General features: G+C 40.5%; 1 long non-coding RNA gene across 3 annotated transcripts in view; it reads right to left on the bottom strand.

Moving 5' to 3' along the window:
* LOC105494107 (uncharacterized) overlaps positions 1-8,105 on the bottom strand; it is a 51,889-nt gene extending 43,784 nt beyond the window's left edge. For all 3 annotated transcript variants that reach the window (XR_011616455.1, XR_011616456.1, XR_011616454.1), the window contains exon 1: positions 7,977-8,105. This is a non-coding gene — a long non-coding RNA (uncharacterized lncRNA). The remainder of the gene's footprint in view (positions 1-7,976) is intronic.
* Positions 8,106-9,518: the final 1,413 nt, after the last annotated feature.

Consider the following 9,518-nt stretch of genomic DNA (forward strand, 5'->3'; position numbering starts at 1 on the left):
TGTTCCATCCCAGTAGGGTCCCCTAGTCACAGTGAAGATCCAGTCTCTATGCTACCTCCATCTGATTTCTTCCTCGATCTCTACTCCTTTTATCCCACTAACAAATTTTGTATTATTACTTTCCATTTATTCAAAAGTATATATTTGTTTGTGCACAAAAAATAAAATTTCTCCTTTCGTATGGTTCGAATTTGAATCCCACATACGTGATATCTGGAAGCAAGTTGCTTTGCTGGGGAGATTTGTGAAATTTTCTCATACTCATGTTGTGAGCTACTTTGTGGTCCTCATCTCTTTTCACATGGACAAGGCTCTTACAGAAATTAAGAACTTTATTTTGTTGTAGAAAACCAGTAAGCCCATCGAAAGGAGAAATCTTGGCTCTTTTTGTTATTATAATAAATTTAGTACGAAATTGGTGATTAGAAAATATTAAAAGAAAGGAAGACAGAGAAGGAGGGAGGAGGAAGGTAGGAAGGGAGGAGGGAGCTAGAGAAAAGGGGGAGGGACGAAGAAAAGAAATTAAGTTGTCCTGAAACTCAACTGCTAGGACAGTTACTGTGAGTAAAGAGGAAATAACAGTTTATAGAAAAATATGTTTCTTATTTTGAAAAAAAAAAGTTTGGAATAAAAAAATACAATTACCCCTATTTTTTAGAATTATGAGGAGTTTGATGAGTGACTTAAATGTTTATTAAACATCACTACTTCTACTTATAAAGGGGAAAGTTTTAACTAGAGTGATATTTGGGACTTAAAATGTTTGTGGTACCAATTTTATCCATTTCTCATCCCAGAGCAGGAAGTTTGCATTGTTTATGACTGAATGTTCAAGTATCTTTCTCCCACTAGGATTTACTGTAGGTTCATGGTAGTGACAGGGGATTTAAATAAAAGTTTTTAGATCTCAGTCAGTAAAAGGACCTGTGCTAGCCTAAGGAAAGAGGAAGAGGGGAGACAGGGTTGACACAGCACTGGACAGAGGAGTCTGAAGACATGCATGGGGAGAAAAAAAACTGAGCTCATGTGACCCAAAGTCAAGGGTACTCTGGGCTTAGGTCTCAGCTGCAGTATTTATCAGTCATGTGACTCTGAGGATCATTTCAGCTCCCTGAGCCTCAGTTTACTACTCATCTACAGAACGGAATTAAAACATTAAATGAGATAATGCATTGCAAGACGTTTAGCTCAGACCAAGGCATATATTACATATACCATAACTGTTAGCTATTGTTATGATTATCTTTGTTGTTAGTATTATAGTCAAGATGCCTACTGCGGCCCAGGAGCAAGATGGCCGAATAGGAACAGCTCCAGTCTCCAACTCCCAGCGCGAGCGACACAGAAGACAGGTGATTTCTGCATTTTCAACTGAGGTACTGGGTTCATCTCACTAGGGAGTGCAGGACAGTCGGTGCTGGTCAGCTGCTGCAGCCCGACCAGCAAGAGCTGAAGCAGGGTGGGGCATCACCTCACCTGGGAAGCACAAGGGGGAAGGGAATCCCTTTTCCTAGCCAGGGGAACTGAGACACACAACACCTGGAAAATCGGGTAACTCCCACCCCAATACTGCGCTCTACCAAGGATCTTAGCAAACGGGCACACCAGGTGATTATATCCCACACCTGGCCGGGAGGGTCCCACCCCCATGGAGCCTCCCTCATTGCTAGCAAAGCAGTCTGCGATCTCGCGGCAAGGCAGCAGTGAGGCTCGGGGAGGGGCGCCCGCCATTGCTGAGGCTTAAGTAGATAAAAAAAGGGGCTGGGAAGCTCGAACTGGGTGGAGCTCACAGCAGCTCAAGGAGTCCTGCCTGTCTCTGTAGACTCCACCGCTGGGGACAGGACACAGCTAAACAACAACAACAACAACAACAACAAAAAAGCAGCTGAAACCTCTGCAGATGCAAACGACTCTGTCTGACAGCTTTGAAGAGAGCGGTGGACCTCCCAACACGGAGGTTGAGATCTGAGAACGGACAGACTGCCTGCTCAAGTGGGTGACTGACCCCTGAGTAGCCTAACTGGGAGACATCCCCCACTAGGGGCAGACCAACACCCCACACCTCACACGGTGGAGTACACCCCTGAGAGGAAGCTTCCAAAGCAAGAATCAGACAGGTTCACTCGCTGTTCAGCAATATTCTATCTTCTGCAGCCTCTGCTGCTGATACCCCGGCAAACAGGGTCTGGAGTGGACCTCAAGCAATCTCCAACAGACCTACAGCTGAGGGTCCTAACTGTTAGAAGGAAAACTAAAAAACAGGAAGGACACCCACACCAAAACTCCATCAGTACATCACCATCATCAAAGACCAGAGGCAGATAAAACCACAAAGATGGGGAAAAAGCAGGGCAGAAAAGCTGGAAATGCAAAAAATAAGAGCGCATCTCCCCCAGCAAAGGAGTGCAGCTCATCACCAGCAATGGATCAAAGCTGGACGGAGAATGACTTTGACGAGATGAGAGAAGAAGGCTTCAGTCCATCAAACTTCTCAGAGCTAAAGGAGGAATTACGTACCCAGTACAAAGAAACTAAAAATCTTGAAAAAAGAGCAAAAGAATTGATAACTAGAATAATTAATGCAGAGAAGGCCATAAACGAATTGACAGAGATGAAAACAATGACACGAGAAATACGTGACAAATACACAAGCTTCAGTAACCGACTCGATCAACTGGAAGAAAGAGTATCAGCGATTGAGGATCAAATGAATGAAATGAAGCGAGAAGAGAAACCTAAAGAAAAAAGAAGAAAAAGAAATGAACAAAGCCTGCAAGAAGTATGGGCTTATGTAAAAAGACCAAATCTACGTCTGATTGGGTTGCCTGAAAGTGAGGGGGAAAATGGAACCAAGTTGGAAAACACTCTTCAGGATATCATCCAGGAGAACTTCCCCAACCTAGCAGGGCAGGCCAACATTCAAATTCAGCAAATACAGAGAACATCACAAAGATACTCCTCGAGAAGAGCAACTCCAAGACACATAATTGCCAGATTCACCAAAGTTGAAATGAAGGAAAAAATCTTAAGGGCAGCCAGAGAGAAAGGTCGGGTTACCCACAAAGGGAAGCCCATCAGACTAACAGCAGATCTCTCAGCAGAAACTCTACAAGCCAGAAGAGAGTGGGGGCCAATATTCAACGTTCTTAAAGAAAAGAATTTTCAACCCAGAATTTCATATCCAGCCAAACTAAGTTTCATCAGTGAAGGAGAAATAAAATCCTTTACAGATAAGCAAATGCTTAGAGATTTAGTCACCACCAGACCTGCCTTACAAGAGATCCTGAAGGAAGCACTAAACATGGAAAGGAACAACCGGTACCAGCCATTGCAAAAATATGCCAAAATGTACAGGTCATTGAGGCTAGGAAGAAAGTGCATCAACTAACGAGCAAAATAACCAGTTAATATCATAATGGCAGGATCAAGTTCACACATAACAATATTAACCTTAAATGTAAATGGACTAAATGCTCCAATTAAAAGACATAGACTGGCAAACTGGATAAAGAGTCAAGACCCATCAGTCTGCTGTATTCAGGAGACCCATCTAACATGCAGAGACATACATAGACTCAAAATAAAGGGATGGAGGAAAATCTACCAAGCAAATGGAGAACAAAAAAAGCAGGGGTTGCAATACTAGTCTCTGATAAAACAGACTTTAAACCATCAAAGATCAAAAGAGACAAAGAAGGCCATTACATAATGGTAAAGGGATCAATTCAACAGGAAGAGCTAACTATCCTAAATATATATGCATCCAATACAGGAGCACCCAGATTCATAAAGCAAGTCCTTAGAGACTTACAAAGAGACTTAGACTCCCATACAATAATAATGGGAGACTTCAACACCCCACTGTCAACATTAGACAGATCAATGAGACAGAAAGTTAACAAGGATATCCAGGAATTGAACTCAACTCTGCACCAAGCAGACCTAATAGACATCTACAGAACTCTCCACCCCAAATCAACAGAATATACATTCTACTCAACACCACATCACACTTATTCCAAAATTGACCACATAATTGGAAGTAAAGCACTCCTCAGCAAATGTGAAAGAACAGAAATTATAACAAACTGTCTCTCAGACCACAGTGCAATCAAACTAGAACTCAGGACAAAGAAACTCAATCAAAACCGTTCAACTACATGGAAACTGAACAACCTGCTCCTGAATGACTACTGGGTACATAACGAAATGAAGGCAGAAATAAAGATGTTCTTTGAAACCAATGAGAACAAAGATACAACATACCAGAATCTCTGGGACACATTTAAAGCAGTGTGTAGAGGGAAATTTATAGCACTAAATGCCCACAAGAGAAAGCTGGAAAGATCTAAAGTTGACACTCTAACATCACAATTAAATGAACTAGAGAAGCAAGAGCAAACACATTCAAAAGCTAGCAGAAGGCAAGAAATAACTAAGATCAGAGCAGAACTGAAGGAGATGGAGACACAAAAAACCCTCCAAAAAAGAATCCAGGAGTTGGTTTTTTGAAAAGATCAACAAAATTGATAGACTGCTAGCAAGACTAATAAAGAAGAAAAGAGAGAAGAATCAAATAGATGCAATAAAAAAATGATAAAGGAGATATCACCACCGACCCCACAGAAATACAAAGTACCATCAGAGAATACTATAAACACCTCTACGCAAATAAACTAGAAAACCTAGAAGAAATGGATAATTTCCTGGACACTTACACTCTTCCAAGACTAAACCAGGAAGAAGCAGAATTCCTGAATAGACCAATAGCAGGCTCTGAAATTGAGGCAATAATTAATAGCCTACCAACCAAAAAAAGTCCAGGACCAGATGGATTCACAGCTGAATTCTACCAGAGGTACAAGGAGGAGCTGGTACCATTCCTTCTGAAACTATTCCAATCAATAGAAAAAGAGGGAATCCTCCCTAACTCATTTTATGAGGCCAACATCATCCTGATACCAAAGCCTGGCAGAGATACAACAAAAAAAGAGAATTTTAGACCAATATCTCTGATGAACATCGATGCAAAAATCCTCAATAAAATGCTGGCAAACAGGATCCAGCAGCACATCAAAAAGCTTATCCACCATGATCAAGTGGGCTTCATCCCTGGGATGCAAGGCTGGTTCAACATACACAAATCAATAAATGTAATCCAGCATATAAACAGAACCAAAGACAAAAAGCACACGATTATTTCAACAGATGCAGTAAAGGTCTTTGACAAAATTCAACAGCCCTTCATGCTAAAAACTCTGAATAAATTCGGTATTGATGGAACGTACCTCAAAATAATAAGAGCTATTTATGACAAACCCACAGCCAATATCATACTGAATGGCCAAAAACTGGAAAAATTCCCTTTGAAAACTAGCACAAGACGGGGATGCCCTCTCTCACCACTCTTATTCAACATAGTGTTGGAAGTTCTGGCTAGGGCAATCAGGCAAGAGAAAGAAATCAAGGGTATTCAGTTAGGAAAAGAAGAAGCCAAATTTCCCTGTTTGCAGATGACATGATTGTATATTTAGAAAACCCCATTGTCTCAGCCCAAAATCTCCTTAACCTGATAAGAAACTTCAGCAAAGTCTCAGGATACAAAGTTAATGTGCAAAAATCACAAGCATTCTTATACACCAGTAACAGACAAACAGAGAGCCAAATCAGGAATGAACTTCCATTCACAATTGCTTCAAAGAGAAGAAAATACCTAGGAATCCAACTTACAAGGGACGTAAAGGACCTCTTCAAGGAGAACTACAAACCACTACTCTGTGAAATAAAAGAGGACACAAATAAATGGAAGAAAATACGATGCTCATGGATAGGAAGAATCAATATTGTGAAAATGGCCACACTGCCCAAGGTAATTTATAGATTCAATGCCAACCCCATCAAGCTACCAATGACTTTCTTCACAGAATTGGAAAAAACTGCTTTAAAGTTCATATGGAACCAAAAAAGAGCCCGCATTGCCAAGACAATCCTAAGTCAAAAGAACAAAGCTGGAGGCATCACGCTACCTGACTTCAAACTATACTACAAGGCTACAGTAACCAAAACAGCATGGTACTGGTACCAAAACAGAGATATAGAGCAATGGAACAGAACAGAGTCCTTAAAAATAATACCACACATCTATAGCCATCTGATCTTTGATAAACCTCAAAAAAACAAGAAATGGGGAAAGGATTCCCTATTTAATAAATGGTGCTGGGAAAATTGGCTAGCCATAAGTAGAAAGCTGAAACTGAATCCTTTCCTTACTCCTTATATGAAAATTAATTCAAGATGGATTAGAGACTTAAATGTTAGACCCAATACCATAAAAACCCTAGAAAAAAACCTAGGTAATACCATTCAAGACATAGGCATGGGCAAGGACTTCATGTCTAAAACACCAAAAGCAACGGCAACAAAAGCCAAAATTGACAAATGGGATCTAATTAAACTAAAGAGCTTCTGCACAGCAAAAGAAACTACCATCAGAGTGAACAGGCAACCTACAGAATGGGAGAAAATTTTTGCAATCTACTCATCTCACAAAGGGCTAATATCCAGAACCTACAAAGAACTCAAACAAATTTACAAGAAAAAACAAACAACCCCATCAAAAAGTTGGTGAAGAATATAAACAGACACTTCTCAAAAAAAAAGACATTCATACAGCCAACAGACACATGAAAAAATGCCCATCATCACTGGTCATTTGAGAAATGCAAATCAAAACCACAATGAGATACCATCTCACACCAGTTAGAATGGCAAGCATTAAAAAGTCAGGAAACAACAGGTGCTGGAGAGGATGTGGAGAAATAGGAACATTTTTACACTGTTGGTGGGATTGTAAACTAGTTCAACCATTATGGAAAACAGTATGGCGATTCCTCAAGGATCTAGAACTAGATGTACCATATGACCCAGCCATCCCATTACTAGGTATATACCCAAAGGATTATAAATCATGCTGCTATAAAGACACATGCACACGTATGTTTATTGCAGCACTATTCACAATAGCAAAGACTTGGAATCAACCCGAATATCCATCAGTGACAGACTGGATTAAGAAAATGTGGCACATATACACCATGGAATACTATGCAGCCATAAAAAAGGATGAGTTTGTGTTCTTTGTAGGGACATGGATGCAGCTGGAAACCATCATTCTCAGCAAACTGTGACAAGAACAGAAAACCAAACACCACATGTTCTCACTCATAGGTGGGAACTGAACAGTGACATCACTTGGACTCGGGAAGGGGAACATCATACACCGGGGCCTATCATGGGGAGGGGGGAGGGCGGAGGGATTGCATTGGGAGTTATACCTGATGTAAATGACGAGTTGATGGGTGCTGATGAGTTGATGGGTGCAGCACGCCAAACTGGCACAAGTATACATATGTAACAAACCTGCACGTTATGCACATGTACCCTAGAACTTAAAGTATAATTTAAAAAAAAAAAGAAAAAAAAATCCCCAGTATGGCAACCAGGAATCCAAGCTGAGAGGCCCAAATCAAAGGGCACAGAAATAATCAAATGTGGGAGATCACAGGAGAGGGACTGCATTTCTGAGCACCACACCTAAACATTCAGAAGCACCAGTTGTCAGAACTAGCTCAGCAATGCGACATTCTGCACAAGATTCAGGGAGCCGAATGGGCCAGCTCACTAAGGCAGAATTGCTCTGATATTGCTTGGGCAGAATGTGACTGCTCTTCAAACTGAAAAGGCCTGAAAACATTTTTGGGTGACCCCAAAATTAAAGTTCAGAATCCTGGGAATTCTTATGTCCCCAAACTACATGTAAACTTTTAGTTCTCTGTTAAGAAACATGTGTGTTTGAGCAAGTTAAAAAAAAAAAAAAAAAAAAAAAAAAAAAAAAAAAAAAGATGCCTACTGCAAGACTAAATATATATCAAATGTTTTCTGTTGAGCATACAACTTGAGCATATTTTCCAACTTACATTACAGTTCCATGTAGCCATGTGGCTGGATTCTGAACAATGACCTCTTCCAGACACGACTTACAAAACCTCTCTCCACACTCTCTCATTTCCTTCATCTTCCAAGCAGATCCAATGGAGGACTTCAAAGTCCTGGAAGATGGCAAAGTGACAAGAGAGAAAGAATGTCATCCATGAATGATAGTGTGGAGCAGAGCTCCCACTGCCTGCCCTGCTGGCTGACATTGCACAGGAATGTGACATAAAAACACAATTTCATTTCTCTTATGTCACAGAAATTTGAGGACTCTTCCTTATAGAAGCTAGTATTACTTACCCTAGCTAATGCCAAGGAAGACTAAGGAAGTCTTTTAGATGCTTTACAAGGACTAACCAGAAGACACACATAAACACAGCTTCTCTGAAATTCCTTTTTGTCACCAATCACTTATTCAGGGCCTCAGAATATGAATTCCAGCTGCTCTGTCAACCAATGTCTAGAATCATTTTTGCTGTTGAGTGCAAAGTCTTCATTCATGAGGGTGCTCTCCAAACGCATTCATTCCATGGTGTTCATTTCTTGGTAGAGAAGCGTATGAGGAGCAGCACACTCCCTAGATCTGTATGCTATGTTACCTGTATTAACAAGAATGCTAGGCTGTATCCATTCATTATCTACCAGCCTGCCAGACAAAATGATTCACCCTAGACTTACAGGTTGAAGTCAATTGAGTATCCTTTGAACTGGAGGGAGAGGCACTTCCATAAAGTGGTGAGAGTTTTATGGCAGAAAGTTCTACTAATGACCCCACTTCAGTGCTTATCAGGAGCAGGCCATATAATCCCTTCCCGGAATTACATGCTGGTCGGTTCAGATAAATAACACAGATCTCTGTCATTTATAATCCAAAACGTTAACAATTAATTTCCGAAATCAATCCTGAAGGGGGCTGGAAGCCTAAATCTCTAGGTCCAGGCAGACCCCGCTCCATGAATTTCTCGTGAGTCAAAATTTAAGCCTTGAAACTTGTAACCAACTGTTGTCAAGACACAGCTGACTTAGGCAATCAAGACAACAGTATTCAGCAGTAACCTGGGTGAAACGTACTCTAAGTGTGAATTAATAAGTCGGTTGACACCAGTCCCCAGATGTTTCCCACTCTGGCAATATGCCCGAAGTGATGATAAGCAGATTTACATACTTAACTAATATGTTTATTTAAAAGAAATTTCCAAATCCAAAATAACATCCAGATTTCTTATTTGGCTGCAGATCAAAAGACATCCTATCAATAAAGACAGAATCCAGGATAAACCTTTTCAACATCTGCTTAAAACCAAACAACAGATTTGAGAGTTTTGGTAAAACTTAATTGCAGACAAATTTCGCTGCCTCTTACATAAATATATATTTTCATGTCCCTGGGGTGGTTCTGACCTCATCAATTTTTGTGTTCACAATACACAACATTGTTCTTTTACCAGCACCGACAATTCTGCCTTTATGGAGAATTCCTGTCCCAAGGTTTTCTTTCAGACTGAAGGATAAACAGACTTTCTCTC

This window comes from Macaca nemestrina, chromosome 18 (assembly GCF_043159975.1).
Source record: "Macaca nemestrina isolate mMacNem1 chromosome 18, mMacNem.hap1, whole genome shotgun sequence".
Classification (NCBI taxonomy): domain Eukaryota; kingdom Metazoa; phylum Chordata; class Mammalia; order Primates; family Cercopithecidae; genus Macaca; species Macaca nemestrina.